The sequence below is a fragment of the Protopterus annectens genome, chromosome 7.part0 (genome assembly GCF_019279795.1).
Source record: "Protopterus annectens isolate FY-2018-M chromosome 7.part0, PAN1.0, whole genome shotgun sequence".
NCBI lineage: Eukaryota > Metazoa > Chordata > Ceratodontiformes > Protopteridae > Protopterus > Protopterus annectens.
In genome coordinates, this window is record NC_056739.1 from 937,956,732 (window position 1) to 937,983,844 (window position 27,113).

Genomic DNA, 27,113 nt, shown 5'->3' on the forward strand with positions numbered 1-27,113 from the left:
AATTGATGCATTCTGTACTGATAGTGACCGACCCTCTCTATATAGACATAGGGTGGTTCACAGATATACTAACATTTGCCTTTTATACCATTGTATGTACAAATTACGTGTTGGATGTGTTATATACATGGAAGATTTCTTACTTATTACAAAGCAATTTTATCTTTTGACCATTTATGTCTTGCCAATACCCTCCCGCAAGTGACACACCTCCTTTCCTGAGAAAGATCATATCAGTTAATACCAGAGAAAAAATGTAACACCTATCCAGTTGTCTAAGTTATGTTTGAAGGAAGATGCTGAGTTACAGTGCTTAACATGCAAGGGAATTTTATTCCAGGAGTTTGGGCAGTGCAGAAATATAGACCTGCCCCTCCACCAATTTTTATTTATGCTTTGGTGAAGATTTAAGACCTTGGTTCTAGCATTGGTATAGCTACTAGATTTGCTGGGGTACAGGAGATCAAAGAGAACTGGATTGCATATGGCTCAGTAAGTGAGACATGGATATCCCTTCAAAAGCCTATAAAATGCTGAATAAATGGATATAACTTTCAGCCTGTCTTGATACCTCAGGGACTATAGGTCTGTGATCTTTTTGGTTAGGAACGTTCAGAGTGTTTCTAATTGTTCGATATGTATGGTCTGATCAATGCTGAGAATAGGTGAGTAATTATCTCTTTAACCCTTGACAATATTCCTTTTGCAATTAGTTGTGCTAAATAAAATTATTTCTTGTCAACCATTGCCAAATGATGTTCAAAACACCATTGAGTTATTGACTCAGGTTTCTAGGTCCAGGGCTATGTTTTCATTTTGAATTGGTATGTTGTTTATACAGTATGATTTGGGGGTGTGTGCCAAAAGTCATAGTATTACACATGGAGATCTGAGAAGTGAGGCCTAAAAACAGAATTCCCATTACTGAGTCCTGAGGGGTACTTCTGGTCACTTTCATATATTCTGATGAGACTGCTGCCACTTGCATTATGTGGGTTCTGTCTTTCAAACAGTTTGCTATTACATAAGGGTCAATTTTTAATGTATTTAGCTTCTGTTTCAAGAATATGGATAGAATTCATCAGGTAGGATTTCCATTTTAGAAACAAAGGTCAGAGGTGATGTACTATGAGTGAAGAAAAGTGAGCTCCTCCTTTTTTTGGATTATCCACCCAGAGGCAAAGCTAGGCCTTTGCACACCATGTTAGGAAGAATAATCAGTAAATGTTAATCTATTGATAGTGTAGTTCCAGCATTCATTCTGAATGCAAGTACAGAAATGAATGCCAGTACTGCATCTACAGTCACTTTGTTGTAGCAAGCTGCTGGCTATAAATGTAGCTAAAGGTTGTCTACACTTATTAATGGCAGAAAGTTTTTTATGAGTTTTTCTTTTAGTCCTGAAATTGGATCTTTTTTTTCTTCTTAACTTACAGTTGAGGCATGCCAGGAGACCTAAAGATTCCTGTGCAAAATATTTCCAATATCCATAGGAACTTATAAAACACACAATCATTTGTCCTGATCTCATTAGTTGGACCTAAGAAATATCTTCTTCCAATGCATTGTTACTGAACAAATACCAGTGACACAAATATTTTTATATGAAGTTTGTGTATGTTATCTATAAACCTTTAGCATACTTGGCTGAAAATACTGCATGCAGGGATTCATTATATTTATGTATTTCTTTTTAATTAATTTGTTAATGACACAGACTTACTAGGGACAAGGACCTCTTTGCAGAGATGATCTAAGACTACTGTCTAGTTAAGTGACTAGCAGATAATAAAGTAGACAACTGAACACTAAAGGAATCAAACCCAGTGCTACAGAGTAAAGTTTGTTATTAGCTCAAAGCATTAATCTTTTGAAGTAAACCACTATGGAGGCAAGGTAATACACACCATGCTTCTCCATTCTCTGCATTATATTACAAAAGCTTTAGTGATATGTGTGCTTGCCTTTCTATTAAAACTAAAGTTGTAAAGAATTAAAATTTACTGACCAAAATGGCCTTAATAAATGCATTTTGAGGATGCAGCATAATTTTGTTATATTATAAGTCACATCTAATGATCTGAATGATGTTGAAAGCCAAATTTGGTTTCATTTGTTTTATTACACATCTAGGACGTGGTTCTTGTTACTTGAAAACCCTCCGCAGTCTAAGCCTCAAAGGGAACAAATGTAAATTTCAAAATCCAGTTAAGAAAGACCTTGTTCCCTCACTCTGGCAAATTGTATGGTGTATTTACTGGGTAATGGAATTACAGGTGTGCAGGTATTAACCATTTGCTTACACAAAACTAGCATTAGTACATCATATTGAAATATCATCTTCCACAGCTGTGGATAATTCAGCCTAAGAATAGCTTTGTGGCATCATTAGATAGAGGAATAGATTATGATATCCTCTGTGTGGTGAAACATTACTATATGGGTCTTAGCAAGCATTGACAGATACTGGATATTATTTTGCATGTGGTGTTTCTCTGACAGTTGCACCCACTTTTTCATCAGTTGCAAAGAATGCTATTAATTTTGAAAAGAAAAGTGCTGTTCTTAATAGACAAATTAAATACTTCTCAAACTTGTTTCTGAAATGAGACATAGCAAGTGGCTAAACTTCCATAAGAATCTGCAAATCTCTAGACAGCAAACTATAAGGTAGTTCAATTGACCTGCACTGTACAGTCTCACCAGTATATTTTCATATTATTTGGCCAAAAGAAGCAATATTACAAGTCCAACAAGTGCAAAAATAAAGTACAGTTCTACAGTTAAAATAATGACATATGAACCCTATTATTACAGTGTCCCATTGCTGTTCAAGGTTTTGTGATTTGTCCTTGGACTCATGAAAAAAATATAAACAAAGTCTGTGACTGCTGTACCTCAGAGTGGGAGGAAAATTCTTAGGTATCTTAACCTCAGACAGTGTCTACTGCCCACACATATTCACTGTCACATTCTGAAGATCTCACATACATTCTTCACAATAACAGCACAAAGGACTGAATGACAGAGTTGAGAGTTGGCTACAGAGAAAGGCAGAAACCACACTGGTCTCTTGTATAACACAATATTTAAATCACCATGGTGCTGTAGGCTGGGTGAACAGCACCTAGTGATACAAATTAAATGGAGTGAGGACAATGGGGTGATAAAAGAAAAGTTATTAAGCTGGTGGAATATGGATCATCACCTATAGAAAATTAATAGACATAGGAGGGGTATCATTTTTTGCAAGTGACTAAATTGAAAACAGGTGAGGCTTTAATAATGGGAGGGAGAACTTGTCAAGTAGTAGGCTGTAGTTGTGAAAGGGTGTATGGAATGGTTACTGATAAAGACTGAGAATGAATGGAAATACTGAGTTTCTGAGGAAAGATAAAATAAGATGATGGGTAATTGCAGAGAAGGGTTTGGGTTTACTGGATGCTAGAACTCCTGTATAAACTAAATAAGGATGATTCAGAAATTTTCATGAGCTTTAGCTATGGAACTGACTGCAAGGGTAGTAATGTGGCAGTGGACCAAGGATAGTAATGTGGCAGTGGACCTTTGCACGATCCTAAATATGGAAGAGTGACATGCATATGAAAATGAGGGAGCTGCTTGCAAAATGGGGAAAAAAATAAAGCATGGACTGAAATGAGGTGGATAAAACATCCACAGCAGAGAAAATGTACATGTTTAAAGAAATTATATCAGCAAGCAAACAAGCAGACTGTTTAGGTTTCCAACCAGAAAAAGTAGGCTTAGAGTTGTCAGAATGGAAGAAATGTCTGCTAGAAGGTACATATGTTAGGATGCTACTTAATAATGGAATGATAGAGACAAAGACGAACTTTTGGAGGTAGAAGACATGAATTTAGCTAGCATTTGAGCAAACATGAACAGAAGGTGATACAAAAGAGGAGATGCTACAGTTTTATGTTAGAAGAATTGGAAGGGATGGATGTGGGTTGGCAGGCAATCCTGACTGTCTCTCTATAGAGTACTTTTTAGAATTTCTGTGTATCCATTAATAGCAGTGGGGGGTAGTTTTAGCTCATCACTGACATTCTGTCTTGCCTTATATAAGTGGTACATTTTGAGTTATCTCTGCTTAATATCAGATCTTTGGCCGGCTAACATCTTCCTGAAATCAGCGTGACGTATAAGTGAATTAAAGTACACTTTTATCTGCTCTTTTGCATATAGTACTGTATTTAATTTATTTATTTGTGTTTTTCACTGAATATTAACTCAACTGAAGTTGTGGCTGTCTCTTTACAGAGTACTCTTTAGAATTTCTGTGTAGCCATTGATAGCAGTGGGGTGTAGTTTCAGCTCAACACTGACATTCTGTCTTGTCTTATATAAGTGGTACATTTTGAGTTATCTCAGCTTAATATCAGAGCTTTGGCCGGCTAACATCTACCTGAAATCAGCTGGATGTATAAGTGAATTTAAGTACACTTTTATCTGCTCTTTTGCATATAGTACTGTATTTAATTAATTTATTTGTGTTTTTCACTGAATATTAACTCAACTGAAGTTGTGGCTGTCTCTTTACAGAGTACTCTTTAGAATTTCTGTGTAGCCATTGATAGCAGTGGGGTGTAGTTTCAGCTCAACACTGACATTCTGTCTTGTCTTATATAAGTGGTACATTTGGAGTTATCTCAGCTTAATATCAGAGCTTTGGCCGGCTAACATCTACCTGAAATCAGCTGGATGTATAAGTGAATTTAAGTACACTTTTATCTGCTCTTTTGCATATAGTACTGTATTTAATTAATTTATTTGTGTTTTTCACTGAATATTAACTCAACTGAAGTTGTGGCTGTCTCTCTACAGTTAGTTCCCTACCCACCATCCCTGTTCTTGTTTTGGTGTTAATGTTGGTGGCTTTGAAATTGCCTGCTCCTCTTGTAGATTTGTATTTGGATACTCCTTCTGGGCCCATCTCATTTGCTCACTTAACTGAGTGCAGTGAGATCATATTCTGATTTCAGGCACTCCTACTGTGTACAAAGAGAGCATTTGGGAAGGACAACCCCTGTAGCCTCTTAATCCTGCTCTGTTCCCTCCCTCAAAAAAAAAAAAAAAAATATATATATATATATATATATATATTATTCGGCTGCTCTTACTGTAACTGCCTTAGTTGCTCTTCTGCATGCTACCTAAGTTGCTCTTACTCTGCACTTATTACTGCTTGTTAGTAGCCTTCTAATTTACTACCTCTGCACTTGTTTTTTAGTCATTTGTTAATTTAATTGCATTTATTTGAACTGTATTTGCTGTAATGTTGCTACACACTTGGGTGTGCTGGCCTGCACTACAATTTGAATTGTATTTACTGCTGTTTTAGCTGCTTTTCTGTAACAAAAAAAAAAAAAAAAATTCTAAGCTTGTTTCTTGACTTTCCTGTAACTAGCCAAGTCCACATACAGACTTGCTGTATCCAGGACTTTGGTAAGCTTCTCAGCTCTCCAAGCCTTTCTGTGTTGGAGGGAAGCCTTCTAGCTTATCAGTGGAAGTGGTAAGCCCTAGGTAGTTTATCTACCACAGGAAGAGTGGGTTTTGGCCCTGAAATTGTAGTTCATTGGCTGTTTCGGCAGTTTTTCCATCTCTTTCTACTTTCTGGTTAAAAGCCCGTTTTGCATTTGGTCCCTACCTTTCCTATAACTAGTTTAGTCCAGGTACAGATTTGCTGTATCCAGGACTGTTGGTAAGCTTCTGAGCCCCCCAGGCCCTTCAGTGTTGGAGAGAAGCCTTCTAGCTTATCAGTGGGAGTGGTAAGCACTAGGTAACCTATCTACCACAGGAGGAGTGGTTTCTGGCCCAGAAATTATAGTTTATTGGCCATTTGGGAAGCTTTTCCATCTCTTTCAACTTCTGATTTAAAAGTCTGTGTTTGCGCTTGTTTCCTGCCTTTCCTGTTTCTAGTCTAGTCCAGGTACAGATCTGCTGTATCTAGGACTGTTTGTAAGCTTCTGAGCCCCCCAAGACTTTCTGTGTTGGAGGGAAGCCTTCTAGCTTATCAGTGTTAGTGGTAAGCATTAGGTAGCCTATCTACCACAAGAGGAGTGGTTCCTGGCCCAGAAATTGTAGCTATTGGCCATTTGGGCATTTTTTTTTCAATCTCTTTCAACGTTCTGGTTTAAAAGCCACACTTGTGCTTGTTTCCCACCTTTCCTGTAACTAGCCTAGTCCAGATACAGAGTTGCTGTATCCAGGACTGTTGGTAAGCTTCTGTGCCCCGCAAGCCTTTCTGTGTTGGAAGAAAGCCTTCTAGCTTATCAGTGGGAGTGGTAAGCACTGGGTAGCCTGTCTACCACAAGAGGAGAGGTTCTAGGCCCAGAAATTGTAGTTTATTTACCATTTGGACAGTTTGTCCGTCTCTTTCAACTTTCTGGTTTAAAAGACCACATCTGTACTTGTTTCCCATCTTTCCTGTAACTAACCTACTGGGTAGCACTAGAAAGCCTTAAACTGATACAAGCCTTCGAGCTTAGAAGAGTGACTTTGGAGTGATTAAGCATCAGTTTTCTGTACTTTCTTGCTGTACTTAATTGTTTTCCGCCTAAACACAGATTTTCCAGTGTTTATTGTGATTTAAAAGCTTGTTTTTTTTCGCATATTGTACTAATTTGACTGCCTGCACTTTTAAAAAGTTGTTTTTTGTTTAACTAATTTGTTTAACTGTTGTAGGCTACACACTAAAGTGCGATAGCCTTTTCTGATCGTTTGTAGTCGTTTAAAGCTGTTTTAAGTGCATTTTTTACTGTTTTTCCTTATCTTTTCAAAAAAACAAAAACAAAAAAAAAAAATCCTTGTTTCCCGCCTTTCTAAGCTAGGATAGTCCAGTTTTTAGGCTAGTACTGAATTCAGGGCTGTGATACTAGTTTCTGAGTTGCCCATACCTTACTTGGATAAAAGGAAGTTTCTCTGTTCACCTGTGAGAGAGGGGAGCTTTGAGCAACCTATCTGTCCCTGGAGGAGTGGTTCCAGCCCAGAAGTAAGTAGTTTATTGGCCATTTTGGGCTAATTTCTATCTCTTTTATTTCCTTACTATAAAAAACACATTTGCACGATTTTGCGCACTGGGCAGTGCCAGTTAGCTATGGTTAAATTATTTCCAGCTCCACTAAGTCTCCTCTTTAGTTTTTCCCTTGAAACTAGTCTAACTCTCAACCTAAGCTCTCAAAAAGCATCTTACAGCCCAGCACTTGCTCAGACCTAATAGCAGGCACTAATATACCCTGACACTGATTGCCCAGCAGGGCAAGGCACTTTATTCACCTCTCACCAACCAAGCGACTAAAGCTCACCCTACTATTCAGGCATGACCAAAGAGCAACTTTAGTTGCACTCTCCAGTCCAGCTGGTGAATCTGGGTATCCTGAGGCAATGTTACAACTGCCTCATGTACACAGACAACCCTCTCCTCCTACCACAAAACACTAACATATGCGAAAGATGCAATTATACAGCCAAACTGGAAGCTAAGCTGTCTCCACCCAAGACTGGAACAGATGGTCAAGAGGAGAAGGTTAACATTTGCACCACACCTCCAGCTGCACACAGACCTACTAAAACAGCACTGGCAAAAAATACACATAAATACACAAAATCATACTCGGAGGCTCTAAATAAAAACCTGCAAAAGCATCAGAGACCTCCAAAGCAGACACCCAAACAACCTGCACTTCCCATCACAAACCAGACAACACATAAAACACAAAATCAGTCTGCCACACAATCACAGCCCTTAAGGCGAAATAACATACCTAAGACACTAGTAATAGGTGACTCTATAGTCAGGCACACTGATGTCCCACTCACTAGGCTGGACAAGCAGAAGGTTACTGTTAGCTGCCTGTCGGGACCCAGAATCTGCCACATAACACAAACACTCAGGTCACTCTAGATCAAGTACAAATATGACTCTGTCATTGTTCATGTTGGTGTGAATAACCTGAGATGTACATCCCTGGACTGCATGAAAATAGACATGGAAGAGGTCTCTGATCATGCAGCCCAGGCTGGTATGACCCTGACCCTGAGTAGCATCCTGCCCTTACCAAGAATGATACCTCAGTATAAAGAAAAAATGATCAATTACAACAATTGGCTAAGCTTCTGGTGTCATTCAAAGGGGATCCAGTGTCTGTCAGCCTGGGACAACATGCTCAACAAGCCGCATTGCTTCGCAAGAGATGGCTTGCACCTGTCACCCCTAGGCTTTCGAATACTGGCCAAGGCTCTTGCTGCCCCCATAATGCCTTTTTTAGGCAAGGCTCAAAAGTCAAATCCACCTCCGTAAACAGCACAATTAACAAAAAACTAAGGGTTATGCTACTCAATGCCAGGAGTTTAAATCTCAAAATGCACGAGCTCGAAGCACACCTCAGTATGGAGAATGTCGACATCTGTGCAGTAACTGAAACCTGGTTCAAGGCTCCAGAGAGCACTCCAGCACTACCGGGTTACATCTCATACCACAGAACATGGACTGAAACACAAAAGGAGGGAGTGTATCCATATACATCAAGGATACCTACACCTCCAGGTTAGTGGCACAGCATGATACCTCTGAGATCATTCATGTGCAACTAACATCGGGTATATCTGCAATGCAAATTGTGGCCTGCAAAGGATCACACTCCATGACCCAGGACCACCACTCCACCTTTCTGGAGACACTGGAAAACATGAAGTTCCTACCGAACACCCTGATATTGGGTGATTTCAATTACCCTACCATTCACTGGGAAAACTACTCGAGTACACATTCCCAGGCCCAACGCTTCCTGGAATTCATCAACTCAAATGCCCTGGATCAGCTGGTAAACTCCCCTACCAGAGGTGAAAACATATTGGACCTGGTCATCACCAACATGGACGACAGGTGTTCCGCACCAGAGGTCAACCCCTCACTGGTTAGATCAGACCATAAACTAATGACTCTGGATGTCCACATCCCACCACCACCCCCAACTAAGGAAACCACAGTAAAAAACTTTTCTACAGCAAACTTCACCTTACTTAAGACAGAGGTGGTAAGTTTCACAGCCCCCACGCTAAAGGATAACGTTGCCCAAGATGCAGAAAACTTTACAAATGCACTCTATGAGCACCTACAAGGATGCATGGATCATGCCATCCCTAGCAAAACCAAGACTCACCCCTCTAAGAGAAAGAAACCAGTTTGGTGGACCCCTGCAATACACAGGCTATACAATAGAAGGAGGAAACTAGTTCAGAAAAAAAGCAAATCCCAAGAAGGAAAGACATCCCTGATCAGTATCAGTAAGAAACTAAGGTCCCTCATGAAATCATCCAAGGCTAACTTTGAAAGAAAAATAGCCATGGATTCAAAAGATAACCACAAAGCCTTCTTTAGCTATGTTAAGAATCTAAGTGGCAACTCACAGATATGCACTGAACTAGTGCAAAATAGCACAAAATATACTGAACCTACTGATATTGCCAACATCATGGCAGATAGATTCAGTGCAAACTTTACCCCCCTCTCACCTCCAAAAGGGCCCACAACGATACCGGAAAAGTGTAGTGTCCCAAAATTCACAGAAGCACAGGTGAAAACAGCCCTTTCAAAAGCCAAAAACACAGCATCAATGGGACCAGATGGTGTCCCAGGCTGCGTCTTGCAAGAACTACAGAACGAACTAACCCCCCCACCTAACCTCAGCCTCTCCACAGGCTATGTGCCCATAGAATGGCGCACAGCAACGGTAATTCCTCTCCACAAAGAAGGGGCCACAACTGACCCTGGTAACTATTGCCCCATAAGCCTGACTAGCCTGGTCTGCAAGGCTATGGAGCGCATCATCATGGAACTCATTAACAAAGACATTGGGAACCTCCAAACACTTGATCCGACCCAGTTCTGCTTTGTTAAGGGCAGATCATGCCTACTAAACATGGTTGACTTCTTTGAGACAGTCACCAAGGCCATAGACTAGGGAAAGGTGGTTCACACAGCCTATCTTGACCTCGCCAAGGCTTACAACACCATTCTCCACTTGGGTATTGCAGAAAAACTCACCAGCCTGAACATAAACCCCTACGTCATGAGATGGGTTGCCAGCTGGCTTACAGACAGAACTCACACAGTAAGAATAGCGGGCTCCAGGTCCAACTCTAAACCAGTAACAAGTGGTGTCCTGCAAGGCTTGGTCCTGGGACCCCTACTGTTCGGCATATACTTTTCAGAAGTACAGGCAAACACAGGAGGACTATGGCTAACCAAGTTCACCGATGACTGCAAACTGGGAGCCATAATTGACTCTCCGGCTGACATGGACATCCTCCAAAAGGGCCTTACTGAGACGGACACCTGGTGTCAAGGTCATGGCGTCAAGCTAAATGCCAAAAAATGTATAGTCATCTAATTTGTGAAAAACAAAACACCCACGAATTACCACATAGGTGGCAGCCCCCTTAATACAGAAGAGGTAATAAGAGATCTGGGGACCCAGGTATATAGTAATCTCTCCTTTGACAATCATATTGCCAAAGTAGTTAGGAAATCCTTCTGTGTGGCCCATCTAATTATTAATGGGTTCGCATCTAGAAATAAAGAGGCTATAGTACCCCTCTACTCGTCACTCATTAGACCCATCGTAGAGTACAATGCCCCATTTGGGATGTACCTCACAAGACACTTCCAACAGCTGGAAAGACCACAAAAGTACCTCACCAAGAGGATTACTGGCCTCAAACATATGTCCTATGCAGCCCAACTGAAAAAACTCTCACTGTACTCAGTGGCATATTGCTTACTCAGAAGTGATCTCTGCCTGACTTACAAAGCCATGTCCAACTCAGAATTGATGGACATGCTCCACCTAAAGAAATCCAAGTCACTGCGAGCCACAAGCTCTAGTGAGCTAAACCTCACCACAACAATAAATAGAACATGCGGGAGGGATAAATCCCTGTCACAGGGACTCCCCATGCTTTGGAACAAAATTCCAAATTACATCAGGCAGAGCCCCTCAATAACACTCTTCAGGAGAAACCTTGACAAGTGGATGGGTAACAGTAAATACACCACTGGGATCACTTCATTGGCTCTACTTGACAGAGGATCAGTTAATTAATCAATGGGGTGGCAAAAGCCGACACACTCTGGCTAGGCTTATAAATGCCCTCGGGCAGATAGCCTAGCACCTACCTATGAACCTATGTAATGGGAAAGAGGGGAATGGTACATCAACATTACTTCTGAAAATGACATAGTAGAGATTAACAAGGGGTTTGGAGAAGAAACTGAGTGTCTATAAGATTATCTACATGCAGTTGGAGAGATGGAGGATAGTGATATGTGATTTTAGATATTAAATAATCAGGCACAACAGCAGTGATCGCAACCATAGTAGGTGAATTAGGAGTTTTTAATAACCAGGGTGTTTTTTGGTCATAAGGCAATATATATATATAAAAAAATTCTGACAATGAACATAAAAAAAATAAAGTTGGTGAGAGAAAAAGAGAGAAATTTGGGGTTAGAAGCAAGTAACAGAGTGGCAAGATGATATAAAGGGGATATAAATAGTGTGACAGAATATTTCCAGAACAGAATCAGCAAAAAATAGTGAGGGAAAGTAGAAAGGAAATAATGGTTTGGAAAAGGACTTGTGTGCAGTTGGTGGTTATGGATAGGTTAGATAAGGAGAGTCAGAGGAATACGTTTTTTTTAGGTGATTCTTATGCTCAATAATGTGAAAGCATTGGGTGCAGATGATTTCTTGAAAGAGTTTTGTAGGTGTATATGTGTAGGAAAAGTAGTTGGTCAGCATTTGTGCAACATATAAAATGAGGGGTGCAGCACAGTTGTCTTACTGCGCTCTTTTACAAGAATGAAGGTGGCCTTGATTTCCATAGTGTAGCACTATATGTTAGACTTAGTGATTTATTATCCTGTATCCCTAATTAATGCTGCTGTTAAGATGCTTGCTATGATTTGGAAGAAAAGGTCAGAAGTTTTCATTTCTGATTGGTAGAGGATTTGTGAAGAGGAGAAAAGAGGAAGGAAGTTGATGGATGCTGGGAGAATGTGTAAAATTGGAGTGATTTTTTTCAGTTATAAGGAGAGTCTTTGATTTAGCTGAGGTTTGTATCTACAGGTTTAAAAAAATTAAATTGTTTAACTTTTCAAAGCTGGATTAAGGTCCTCTAAAGTATACAAAAAATAAGCTAGCTAGTTAATAGAGAACTCTCCAAAGATGTGGACAAGGAAATATGTACTAAGCAAGAAATATGTTCTTTTCCCAGTATCTCTGTATTAGTTTTGAAGTCTTAGGGCATTACCGAGAAAGTGGAGCTTTGTGTATGTTACTGCAATGTGTGTGTTACTGGATGATAGGCTGTAGCTAGTTGTTCAAGGCATTGGACTATATTTGATGACTAAAGGAATGACACAGGTCTAGTTTATAACTGCTCCAAGGCACTTCAATTGAGAGAAGAAGGGAATATCACATATATATGGGGGGAACTGACAAGCAGGAAAAGCAGGGTTAAATATTTTGGGATTAAAGTCTAGGGATCTTTGGATGAAAGAAATCTGCCTACTTATAGGTGTTGTTGCAGTTGATAATTGGAAAACTAAGTGGAGTGGCAAAGTATACTCCTTAATAGGATCAATAACTATTATTAAGATAATGGTTTTAGCTGGGCACTTTTATGGCTATCTAAATGAGGACCCACACAGCTCCTGACCTGGCTCTGAGTGTATTCTGTGGAGCAGATGAAGAAATGGACACTGTCCCTTCATGGAGAGTCTTCATGGACAGCAAGCATGGGTGCAGAAATAATATAACAAAATTAAATAAGAATGAAAGAAAAAAATGTAAATAGACTCTGAAACACAACTAGGAAGAGTTAAGTGTGATTATAATAGCAGAATGTTAGGAATGTAGTAGCAACCAGGCATGAGCAAGGGCTCAGACAATCAATAGTTATCAAACGACATTGCTGAATTTTTTTTGTTAAGTTTCATCCCTGTGTTAGGTGACATATTATTTGTGATGCTGAGATATCACAGTTAAGTAGATTTGGGGAACAATATATTCACCACTTCTAAATGAATATAATAAACATAGCACAAGGTCCAAGAAGCAAAATAAAACTTTAATGGTATAAGCGCTTTCATTCTGCAATCAGAACTTCATCAGATACAAATTAGAAAAGCAGCAGCAAGCCTATTATATGTATCCATAAACACTAATTAAATCAATTATAAAGACACACCCCCTTTTAAAAATATACTCAAACATAACTACAAAAACTATAAAATGTGCAAAACAGGCATATATAAAAAAGCATACATAAAAACAGATAGTAATAAATATGTTTACCATCATTAAATAACATAATATTAAAAACCTTAATTTTATCTTTCAAGTGCTTTAAGTCTAAGCAAGGATTTAATAGATATGTATTCATTTAAGCCTGGCCAGTTACCTGCATCTAGGTGTAACTGCCAGAATAGCTCACACTTTTCTAATAGTAAAGACCAAGCCACCCACGTGGGTCCATTCTTATGTAGTCTATATTAACTAATTAAAATGATTGACCAATGTTTTCCATTATGTGTTTACTCAAGGCATTTGCATCTTTTTTCATTCTAATATCATATAAATGTTCATATATATGATTTTTTTAGATAAATATACAGATCTGCTTTATGTTATCAACTGGGTTGCAATTAAGCATGTATTGCAAGGAAGGCTAAGGATCTGTGAGGGGTACTGGAGAAGAGGGAAACAGTCACTTTTGAACACTTGTATCATGAAAGCAATGCAGTGGTTGGAGGAATCATCATGGGGATGGGGGGAGAAAAGGTATATTTTTCTGTGGTGGGATGTAGGGAGAAAATTTCATCCCAGTAAAATGGAGATTATCTAAAAGCTGAAACTCAGAATGTCAAAGGTTATTACAGTTAAGGGAATCATTGAAAGGTAGTGAGATTTAGCTTGGTCAACAAAGGCAAAAAAAAGTGGTGCTAAAAAAAAAGAGAAGAAACCCCAGTGGGGCACTTATCTGAAAAAAGACTTGGTAACCTGCACAGCAGAAAGGTGTTCAGACGAAAGTACAATAATGGCGTTTGGACTAGCAGCAAAGCAGTTCTGAGTATTTGCATCAGTATGTCACTTCTATGCCCAATGCTGTGCATGTGGAGCACAGGAGTGATATACATGCCTATAAGAGCTGAAGGCTTTGTATACTGGATGGATGTTGGGCTATCCTTTGCAGGAGATCTCTTAGGTAAAGAACATTGCAACAGTGAAGAGGAGGACATCTACTGTTATGGTAAGATTTTACACAACTGTACTTTCTCAGCCAAGACAGAGTAATGTGATTCTTTGATTCCAAACACTATTTGTATTTGTGTCATTGGCTGCTTATACATAGCTTGCACTAATTCTACCAGTGTTTGACAGAACTGACCAAATTATCTTTTTTTAAAGACCCTGTCATCTGCATTCTCCAAGTTTAGGAATGGCCATTTGGACTCTTTCCTCAAGTCTAACTTTTTCTCAACTATCTATCTGACTTCCAGCACTGTGTTAGTTGAGCTCCTACCTGATCTGAATTGGAACTGTTCATTTTTGATTGGGTAAACCTACTGGAAAATTGTCACTTTTAGGGACAACACTGACATATTTTGTAAGTGACTTTCTCAGAACCATTGTATGCAAATAAAGGTGAAAGGAATCAAATGCTGTACCCTGGGTACAGGAAGCAGCCCTTAGCTTAAGCCCTCTGCACTAACTGACAGACTTCTCATCTTACGCTCTACTACTTTGACTATCCATTTATCAATCACCATTTCATGCAGTATAACAAGAGATTGATACCTTTTAAATGCCTACAGTTCTGAATATTCCCTTTGGTCTTGTACACTGGCACTAGAATGCTTGTCCTCCAGACTTTCAGGATATATCTTTCTCTCCATACTGCTGTGAGAATCCTCTGGAGCAATTTCTTTGCTACCTCACCCAACATCTTGATCATAATGACCATGACCTCATCTGAGTCTGTTGTTTTCCCACACTTCATTTTCCTTAGAGCTATTCTAATTCCTCCTAGGGTTGGCTCTTCTTTTTTCATCTTATGTAGTATCTGGGAATAGTACAACTTCTGAAGGGGTTTTTTCATTTAGAATCTGCAGGAAGTACTCCTTCCATATGTCTTTCATGGTCTATGGACTAGTAAGTATACTATTGCTCATGCCCTTTATAAAGCGTTTCTGATTATTTCTTTTAAATAACAAAAAAGGGTCTATATACCTTAATTGAAAGAGAATTTAATCGAACAAAATGCATCAAATGTTCACTTCAATGAATTGTTTGATCAGAGAAAAGTAGGATTTGGCCATTATTGGAAATTTGCCCTTTTCCCCTCTGTAGTGCAATCTCAAAGTTGGTATATATAGTTAGGAGTGTTTGGGGGGGGTGGAGCCCCCCACCTGGGTGGGTTAGAAATACTGTGTTTTGTGTGCATTCGGAATGCTGTTCAAGTCCTTACTTTCTCTAGGTAAATAATTTGTTAAGTGAATGTTCATTGAAGTGAACATTCAATGCATTTTCTTCAGTGAATGAAGATTCGATGGAATATTGAACCAACAAAAAAATACTAGCATATTAAACAGGATAACATGTCTTTTTATGTTAAATGCAATAATATTTCCTTTTTGTGAAAGAAATAATTCAGGTCAAATTTTGGATCTCTATATGTGTCACACTCAGAAATATTACATATGCTAGTGATTTTAAGTTTATTTGTGAGATTATAAAAAACAACTGGAAAATATTGATGCTTGATCCCACCATAAAGGATCTAGTTGGTGATGCACCCTCTTTTGGTTTTAAAAAGAGCTAGAACTTAAAACAGCTGCTTTGTCATTCTACTAATGTTATGGCTCTTCCCAAATCCAACAGAAATGGTACATTCCGATGCAGGGCCTGCACATGCTGCAAGACATTTCACCTAATAATGAGTTTATACACCCATATACAGGTAAAAAATATAGTTGGCATGTATACATAGATTGCAAGACAAAGCATCTGGTGCACTTCATGCTCAAATTTTTATAACGGAAAGACCAATAGATACTTTAAGAATGTATCACCAAGCATATTGGCAATATCAGATTGGATGATTGGAAAAATCCACTTGTGAGACATGTTATTGATAATGCTGAACATCAATTTATTTTATGGCCCTACGAGTGACCAAGGAAAGCATTAGGGGAGGAGAAATTATGGTACAAACTGAACAAAATGAAATGAAATGGATTGTTGCACTGCAGGCCTACCTACCATTTGGTCTTAATGCGAATCTACCATTGATACTGGCCCTAAAAGGGTGGAGACTACGTAGGAAGATTTGATTGGTTTTCGAGGAGGATGTGTCTTGAATAAGACATTTGATTCGCTGTTAATTTTATATTTAAATTATGTTTCAACTCACTAATGGTAGATCTTAGGAAAGGTTTGGGATAACCTGAAAGCACTCATCGTATGTTTTTAATTGTTTTAACAAAAGTTCTATCTTTTGTTTGATGGTCTGGTGATTGTACTGGCAACTTTTTTAGTATTATCTAATTTCATCTGGCGCTGATCTTTATTTGTCATTCCTTATGTGTGTGTGTGTGTGTGTGTGTGTGTGTGTGTGTGTGTGTGTGTGTACATATATATATATATATATATATATATATATATATATATATATATATATATATATACACAGGTGTCAGATAATTCTATCTAAACAATATATTCATGGGAGTCAGATATCCTATCAAAATGACATAATGCTGACACCCAGAAGCTTGACACCATGTGGTTGATGCACACATATGTTTGACAGTTGTGCAAGATTGACATTCTCCAGGTAGGGGAATATTTCCTTTTGGACATAATCATCACTGCTGTAGGACAAAGTATGTTATTATATAGAATAAGTGCTTTCACAACCTCACAGTCGCTTCATCAGACTCTCAGAATAAAAACGCATGGTCCCTATTTAAATAAAACACAACCAATCAACCAAAACCAATCAAATATGTAAATGTCTTAAAAACACAGGCACCTAAACCACTTACAGTATATAAAAAATTAGCATATTACACAAGGAGTACATAAAAACAGTTACAAAGTTTAATGTATGTCAGTGGGGAAGTGTTCATGCATGCAGCAAAGGATTAATAGAAACCATGTCATTAACACCCAGGAACTTTGCTGCATTAAAAAACAAAATCCACCTCTGCTTGGCCAGCTCAGTTCTATTCCTAATTTCCCTCAAATGTTCTAAAATACATTCTCTAAGGGAACAGTTAGTTTTACCTACATAAAATACATTACAAACTACACAAAAACTATAATATAACATACTCCTCAATGCACAGTCGGCATAACATTTGCACTCAACTGTTACACCTGACTGTGGGTGTGAAAACATCATACCTGTATGAATGTCGCTACAAGCACTACGACTTCTACAGGGATATGTCCCTTGTCTCTGTGATGTCAATGCTGGTCTATCCTTCCCTGACCTATAACATAACTGCCTTTTCAGTGAGAGAGTGTTCCAAAAAGAAAAAATGTGTCTCTCCCTGACAGTATCGTTAAGGTCCACAGACACCTTTAAAATATTTTAGTTCCTTTTAATAATATCACAAAAAACATTTACATCACTAGAGAAAGCCATAGGAATCCACAGTCTACTTGCTCATAATCTCTCCAATTTTCAGGGGGGGGGGGGGTTCAGAGAAATATGGTTGATCCCTGGTCTCTCTCTCTCTCTCTCTCTCTCTCTCTCTCAATAGTTGACAAATACTTGCATCCATCTCTTTTTCTGAGTATCCTCTCTTCAAAAATTAATAGCTAGCATGAGTTGTGCATCTTCATTATGTAACCTCATCAACCTTAAAATCTGGCGACTAAGTACATTCCTGGCAACATGCCTAGAATGCATACTATTTTTGTGTAGGAGCTAATTCTTCCTATTTGGTTTCCTATACAAGCCTCATTTGCAGACTTCCTAATTCAGACTTTTTCACAGTAACATCAAGGAAATCTATCTCTTCCTTAGAATATTTATATGTGAATCTCAAAAAAGTCATTGTGCTGGATAAATAGTCTATAAACTGAGACAGCAACTCATTTGATCCATTCCACAGAAAAAAAAATGTCATCCACAAATCGAGTATACCAAAACAGGTTCCTACAAAACTCATTGCCGTGCAGCACAACACTCTCCTCCCATTGTACCAATGCAAGGCTGGCGTAGCTGTTGGCACATGCTGTGCCCATGGCCATACCAACCTTCTGTAAAAAGAACCCATCATTAAAAACAAAAACATTGTTCTCTAAGATGACCTCCAATAGCTTACAAATTAAATCAATCTTTTCAAAAGATAAATACCTCCCTACTACCAGAAGTTGCCTAATGTTGTTTATACCCCAAGCATTTGGAATGACAGTAAAAAAGGATTCAATGTCCATAGTAACAAAAAAAGTAGTCCTCATTAGGTCCAAGCCTCTTCACATTATTATACAGCTCCCACAGAAAGGACTTTGTGTCTTTCAGAACTGTTTTTATTGCATCCAATACTGGGCGTGAAGTCTTCTCTACATAGATCGAAAGTGGATCCGTCACCCACCCTTTACTAGAAACTATGGACCTCATAAGTGGGAACATCAAATTGTTGTGTACTTTGCGGAGGCCATATAATACAGGAATCACTGGACATGTAATGTTAACATATTTCTGTAAATCCTCTGTAATCATTTGGTCATAAATAAATCAAAAACCAAAAAAGCTATTTTCTCTATAACCCTTTAACATTTGCTTTGGAAATCAATGAATAAGGCGAGACATCATTCAACAATTTCCTCATTTGTTCCAAATAAAACACCTTATCCATTACTACAAACAATGCTTTTTTGTAAACAAACAGGTGGTGGTACACATATGTTGCATTTGGGTCCACTCACCCCCCCCCCCCCACAGCCATTCCAGTGTCACATTATTTGGCTATTTCTCCTCAGTTGCCATAAATGCTGTTTAAAACTCTCAGTGTGCAAACTGCTTTATGCTTTATCCCCTACATCTATCATGAACTTATAAGGTTTCACGCAACTAATTAATAGCCCCATGCAGTATAACAACACATCTAGCATCAGACCCTAGCAAATACTCCATCACAAGTACAACACAGCACAACAAAAAAAAAATCAAAGGATTAATTTAATACTCCGTTAACACCAGTGTCAGTCACTGATTAACTTGTTTGCAAGGGAAATTATATACAATAAGGGGTGCATGAAAATTTGGATCAGAACAGGAAAGGTTTAATGCATCCCAGGATATATAGAAAGGGGAGTAAGCATAGCAGAAGTGGAAACGGTTAAGGATTACACTGAAGAACTAGCTAGGGACGAGGAAGAATGGTGAAAACAGGGGTTTTACAAGTGAAATGTAGGATTGTGAAAGGATACAGGTGTTAGGCATCAGGTAGAGTTGTGAAAATCTGTAAGATTGAGATGGGAGCAACATGAATAAAACTAGCAACCAGAATTTTACTTGGGTTAAATGTAAAGTAATTTTAGGTGAAGTAATTGGTTAACAGCATACTACTCATGGCTATTCAAGCAGTGGCATTGTTGTGACTACATAATGTACTTTTTGAGATATTTACAAAAACGCATTGCATTGTCTGCTGACCTGATGTCCATTGAAATTATGTCCCATGCAGCCAGAGTAAGTCTGATGGATGCATTCCTGGCAATTGCTAATATATAAGGAAGACTTAACTGCAGACAGACATCAGTATTCTGTTACTCATACTGTAAGCTTTTGAAATATATTAGGATCTTGACATGAGGACAGCAGTGGTCATGGACTGGTTTACATGGAAAAGAAATGAACAAGAAACATGCACCCATTACTTTTAGTGAATGTCTAGGTGTAATGCTCATTAAACTGGCTATGGTAGCTAAAACTGAATACTCTATTTTCCTGCTCACAACTATGCAATTAAGTTTAGAAGATTTACGATTTTTGCTTGGAAGTGTTTGCATCGGTATTTCATACCCCAAGCAGACTCCAAAGAATTTTTGCTCAGATAGATGACAAAAGTTGGAAATGGGATGGGGAAGAAAGAGACAACTGGGAAAATATTTTAGGAGTGTAATGAGTTGGCAGACATTACAATTTCCCTGCAGAGTACCCTGTCAGAAATACTGGGTGAACAAATTTGTGTAACTAAGGAAATGATTTTTTTTGAGCTATGATACGGAATCTGAATTGCATAGACATAGTATAGCCTTGCTGAGTCTAATTCTGGTGGCTGCCAAAAAAGTCAATAACTAGAAAATAGAAATAAAGTCTAAACCAAGTGTACCAGAAGTAGTGAATATAGTAACACAGACAAAAAACTGGAAGAATGATTTTTAGAAAAGGGTAGGAGCAAATTACATACAAATAATTGGGAATTGTGGAAATAAAACATGCAGAATAATGTTTTGGAGGAGAAATTAGGTTTAAGGAAAGGCAAGAATTGCCTAAGCTATGTAATGTTCAGTTGGCAATGACTGTATAGAAAATGATATGTGATGTATAATGTTTGTAGCTGAAGATATGTCAATATGATTTGTTTTCATTTATATAAATGTACGATTGTCTACATTATAAGTGATAATTCAATGAAGACGTTTCTTGTTTTAAAAAAAATAATCCATTTTCCAACTTCCGAGATATTTGCTTATTTTTATTAGTCTGGAGAGTGATTATAGATAAAGGGTACTTTAACCTCGGAAATAGAACAACAACCACAATAATATCTCTCAAATGCCCAGATTTTTGCAGCATGTTGAGATTTTAGCCTTATATTTTTGATCTGTTCATCATAACATTTGTGTTTTTTCTGGCAAGTTATTGAGAATGGAAGTCACTAAATCCTGTCAAACATTGGAGCTTCAGTCTTCACACCCTTAAGAAAATGCTGATGTAAAACAGGTTATTCTAGCAGCACTCTAAGTGTGTAAGAGCAATATTTAAAAAAATATATATTTTTGGCTTTGTCCAGATATCTCGCACTAGGAAGTTCAGATGTATGACTACAGTAGCCTGCCTAGCTTCATTTGTACACAAAAGATAACTTGCAGGCTGCTTTAAACCGTATTAAGACATTTTATGCCTGAAGAGTTCCATTTGAAAGGGAAGAAATGGTTTGGTCAAGTAAGAGCCCTAAATATTTCTGTTGGGGAAAAGTTTGTAGTGGTTGATTATTTGCATCAAGTATAGAAATTGTCTCAGCTGTTGCAAGTTATTTGCTGGTTCTGAAAAGCACACCTGTGAACTTTTGAGGACTAAATAAAAAAACATTGCTATGAATCAAATTCCAAAGGTTTATAAAAATCATTCTGAAGTTTTGTATTAATGTGCTGAATGTAACAAAAAACTTAAGCTTAGCTACACTACAACCCACTTCAAAAGTGCTATGCTACAAGATCATAATTACCAGTGTCAATATTTTCCCAAAATCTTACAACTCAGTGGGTTACATAATGCCAAGCAGATAGTCTTGCATATACTGGTCTGAAAATATTAACCAATTCTTCACCACTGCAGAAAGTTTTGCAAAACAATCAATATTGTTAAAAAAAAAAACAGCTCAGAACTCAAGGACATACTAGTACACAATAAAGCAAAGGAATGGCCCTTTTAATAGTACAACAGCTGGATAAGGATTAATTTCATACAGAGCTAAGCAAATGATAATGCATCAAGTTTCAAACGTGTATGAACCACTGGCAATTTCATATCCAGTGCAAGGACTCCTAAGGTACATCCATGCACTGCAATTAACCCCCCCCCCAATACATTCTTCAAAGTAACATGTTCCACTGAACACTGTGACAGAAGAGTAAATAACTAAGCAAACCCCATTAAAAACGAGACATGAGAACAGATAATGCTACTGGTGAAATAGTACATATAAAGGCCAACCACAATTGTCTTTAGAAGTTAACTGCAGTCTGCCCCAGTCAAGACACCGATGTGCAAAGAGAGACAGCTGAAAATGACTGCTACTGCAGGTAGGCATTAACGTGGGATTCAAATAAAACACACACACATCATCTGAAAGGATGGCTTTCATTCTGACAAGAAACTCCAGCACTGCTGTGAATCGAACAACACCACTTGGGTGACTCACACATTCACATTGCATATATTTAACTCTGTTTTAAACTTGCACTGTGCGTTTCTCCATGAGGACACATCCACTTGTCTCCAACACCTATGAAATATGACCGATTCTCCTGTTCACAAATTTACAGGTCAGGTCACCAAAGAAAACAAAAACAAAACACCACACATACTAAAAATTACCAGAACATGGTTCCTTCACCCATTTCCACCCACCCATTTCAACCAACTGCCTTGACCTCTCACTACTTTATACTCATTTTTGTACAAAGACGGTCAGTTATACACACACACACACACACACACACACACACACACACACACACACACACACACACACACACACACACACACACACACTCCTCTTAAAAACTTAAAACACACATGCACATCTACCACTCACTTGTCCAGTATAACGTTTTTTTTTAAAGAAACAGTGCAGCAGAGGTGCTGGTATGCCATACCGGCACATACCAGCCCAGAAAAGCCCCTGACTTCAACCCCACCACCACCACCTTTATCTGCTGGTCTAATTTCCAGTGAAGACACCACTCTATACAGTGCTCTATATTCATCAACATTTAAATTGTAAAAGGTGGGATTATGCTCTTGTTCAAATATATGTCTAACATCACTTTCACATTCTGATACAAACGTTTCTACAACTGGATAGATTTTTGATGTAAATACACTATGTTTTCTAAACAAACCACTACCAGTACTCTGTTCCGTAAACATCAGTCTTAATGAGACCTCCTGGCAAACAGCTGTAAATCCATTAACAAATCAGCCATATTCAACTTCCTAGTGAGAACAAAGGAAGAACCTCTGTTCAGCAAAGAAATCTGTGCTGGTGTCAGTCTTAAAGATGAAAGATTGAAAACCAATCCACTCCCAGATTGTTCTGTGTCCTCAGTCCAGTCTGTATCATCTCCATGCTCTGTAACCACAGGGTTCTCACTTTCTTCCCCCTGCTTCTGGACCTCTCTTCATTGTTGATCAGTAATGGTCCTTGTAGCAAAAAAGGCAATGTAGTGGCATTAGTAGACTCCATTGGTAAAGAAGATACAGCAGCCACTTGCAAGCAGATGGCCCTAGACCCAGTATGCACTTTGTTCGAGTGTGTAGGCATAACTTCAGTTTCCATGGTAACGGGTGTATCTAAATGTCGTAATTCAACTCCTACGGGAATATTGACATCCCTACTAACAGTAAAAACCAGGTCCTTCCTATGTTTTTAAGGCATTTACATATTTGATTGGTTTTGGTAGATTGGTTATGTTTTACTTAAATAAGGAGCATTTGTTTTTATTGTGAGAGTCTGATGAAGTGACTGTGAGGTCATGAAAGCACTTACTGTATATAATAAAATACTTTGCCCTACAGCCATGGTGATTCTGTAAATTTTTTTTGATTTTATGTGTTTGCAGTTGTGCCAATTGCAGAATCTACACCCAGGATCCATTTTTTGTTTATTATTTGAATAGTTCCTTTCCCTGGGGATTGTGCAATCTCAGAGTTAGTATATATAATTAGCAGGGGGTGTGGGGGTACAGTGGAACTTGACCCCTGTAAAATTGCTTGCCGTTGGTTTAAGCCACTCTGGGATAAGCCGCAGAACATGTGCAGAATATGTCAATATATGTGACTTTGACATTATTGCGTTGATCTACTGGGTGTCAGATCAAGTGCCCAACACCCTTATATATATATATATATATATATATATATATATACACACACACACACACACACACACACACACACACACACACACACACACACAATGCAATTGTGTGAAAATCTGTGTCTTAATAATTCCTGTAGCTAGCAGGGTTTTGCAGTGAATAAGCAGGGATTTAAAGAAATACATGTTTCAATTAATTTGCATTTAGGCAGGTACAATGTCTTTACTTTAATCTTAAAATATTTATAATACTTGAGCAACCAAAATGATCAACAAGCAGTTCCAAGGCAGCAGCATGTTCCATCAAAAAGCTGGTAAACAAAACCTTCATTTTAGTTTTTAAACATGCATCTTTTTCAAGGAAATGAATTATTGTATTTCCTGTCCTCATGGTCATACTTCATTTAAACACAAGAAGTAAGAAAAACACCTAAGTTGCAATATTGCTTTTAAATTCTTTGTTGTAACTGTTGAATTAAAGCCCTGTACTTCTGTTGAACTGTTAAATGCAGTTGAAAGGTATGACCAGACACACAGCTTTCCTCTGGTTGTAGGACTATGATTTATTATTTCTGTTTCTAGGGAATGCTGACCTATCTGCTTTCTGTCAGGAAAACATAACATTGAATAGGATATATATTACATGAAAACAATATTGTTATTATCATTACTGATGATTGGGCATAATAGTGAATGATGATTGTTTTTAAACATGAAAGGAAGCAGAAAATAAAATGAGAGACTTTTTTGTCTTAAAGACTGTTTAACATTGCTAATTTGAAAATATTTACTGGTCATCCAATAATAGGTTTTAATGTACTACTGCAACCTGGGTGGCCATGCTGGTGCAACAGTTAGCATTGTCGCCTCACAGCAAGAGGCTCTCCGGTTCGATCCTGGGCTGGGTTGCCTTCTGTGCGGAGTCTGCATGTCCTCCCTGTGGTCACGTGGGTTTCCTCCAGGTGCTCCGGTTTCATCCCACATCCCAAAGACATGCTATAGGTGGATTGGACATTCTAAATTGGCCCTAGGTGTGAGTGAGTGTGTGCATGTGTGTGCCTTCTGTGGAAGGTTGGGTGCTGGGCTGGCAACTTGACACAGTAAAACTCCACTGCCAATCATGAGCAGACAGGTGATCCGCTGTGGTGGCCCCTAACTGGGAATAGCCAAAAGAAGAAGTGTGCTACTGCAACCTCTTGGAAGAAAACATGTTCTCATTATGCTTAACAGTCTCTCTGTTCTACACATCTAATAATAGGCTGTTTTCTGTGGGCATAAAGCCTCCCATACAGATCCAGCACTACATACCCTAAGCAGTCATCTAGGGCCCAATGGCTGGGAGGGGACTTCCCATGCTGGGGAGTGGGGGGCTGTCACCTTTATTTTTTTAATTTAAAAAAAAGTTACCTAATTAAAAATTATGTGTTTTTTAAGGGAATTCTTCTTTAAAAATGCCCTCTGAAATCATGTGTCTCTTTGTGCATTGTTGTCATACACACCCTCTGCATTCCTCATTGTCACACACACCTGACGCTTGCATCTTCCTTTCCACATACCAGACACAGAATTTAAAAATAAGAATGAACTTTCCTGCTGCTTGCTTCTTATAAGCATGTATGCTGCCTGGACCTGCTGCTTCCATGAAATCAAGCAGCACAGGTGAAGGTAGTGTGTGTGTGTGTGTGTGTGTGTGTGTGTGTGTGTGTGTGTGTGTGTGTGTGTGTGTGTGTGTGTGTGTGTGTGTGTGTGTGTGTAAAATGCCCTAGTTAGGGATACCAGGTTAGTTAATTTGCATAAATTCAAACCTTGTACCTTAGTTCAGGAGACAGCAGCCTGTATCCTTTACATCAACTACCAAGCTGCTAAAAAATATGAGTTTCTCTGCATTTCCAAGAAATTAATTTTCAGTACATTTTTAAAGTATTGAGTTTGTGCATTTTCAAGGAACTGTGAGCTTCAAAGGAAAATAAGTTTTCTGCTGCTCATGCTAAGTCTGTTTACAATGTACAACCGTTTTGTTTAGGTCATCAATATTGTGCTAAAGAATGCAACAGCTTTGCCAGTAGCACAACAGGGAGCATACTTGCTTCTAATGCAGAAAGCTATGGGTTCTACTCTACAGCATATAGATGGATTACTGATACTTTGTTGTTTTTTGGGGGTGTGGGGGCACGGCAGTCCTGAGTTTATTTTCCTTTGGATGAATGCCTAGTAAGTATGAACCTATTGTTAGTTTGTCAGCCATTTTCTATTGCAAAATTATCAACTTACCTTTTTTTCTTAATGTAACATAGGCAAATTTATTCTTCAAGGGCAACAGACACTGAATTTTTAGATGAAACATTGAAAGATAAAGTTGTTAGCTAGCAGCACACTCTTTATAAATTAGATATCTTTAATGTGAATTATTCAGATAACATTTTCTTCTGCAGAGATTGTACATATTGACTGATATTAATGGATTGTAATGACAGCAGTTTGAATGGCCTTTTATGGGTAAAATGTTCTGAAATGGGCCATTTTGTCATTATTTCTTTATACATTTTGTTTCATTGCTATTGGAAAAAATGTTCAAAACTGCAATTGTGAAACACACTCTAACAAGTGATACTGGATTGTATACAAGGAATATAATTTAATACAAGAAGGAAGGTGAATCAGAGAAAACATGAACATATGCATAGTCCAAAAAATGTGTACAAGGGGCCTAAGGTTCATAAACAGCCCAAAGGTAAACTTTATATGCCACTGGCAAGATGCATTTTCTTTGAATGTGGGTTTCAATGCCATTTCAATGAGTATGAGTTTTGAGGGCAGATAAGTTTGTTAATGCTAAGTCTGTTTTCATTATGAGACTGTATTGTTTTTTCAGCATATGTCTATCAGTGTTTATGCTATAAATTTGAAATAGAAGTAGAAAATTAAATCCAAATATCTGTAATCATTGTAGAAGTGAATCAGAAAATAGTATGTACACTGAGAGGTTTGAGCAGTGCTTATGGTAACTGGGGAGAAATAGCCAAATAATGGGACACTGGAATGGATGCAGGGGGGCTGGGGATCCCCAATCCATTACCCCGCCTAGGGCCCCATTTGCCCATAATCCAGCTCTGCTCCCATCACCTCTTTCAACACAAAATGATGGTATATATAAAACACAGTACACTCATGCAAGACACAT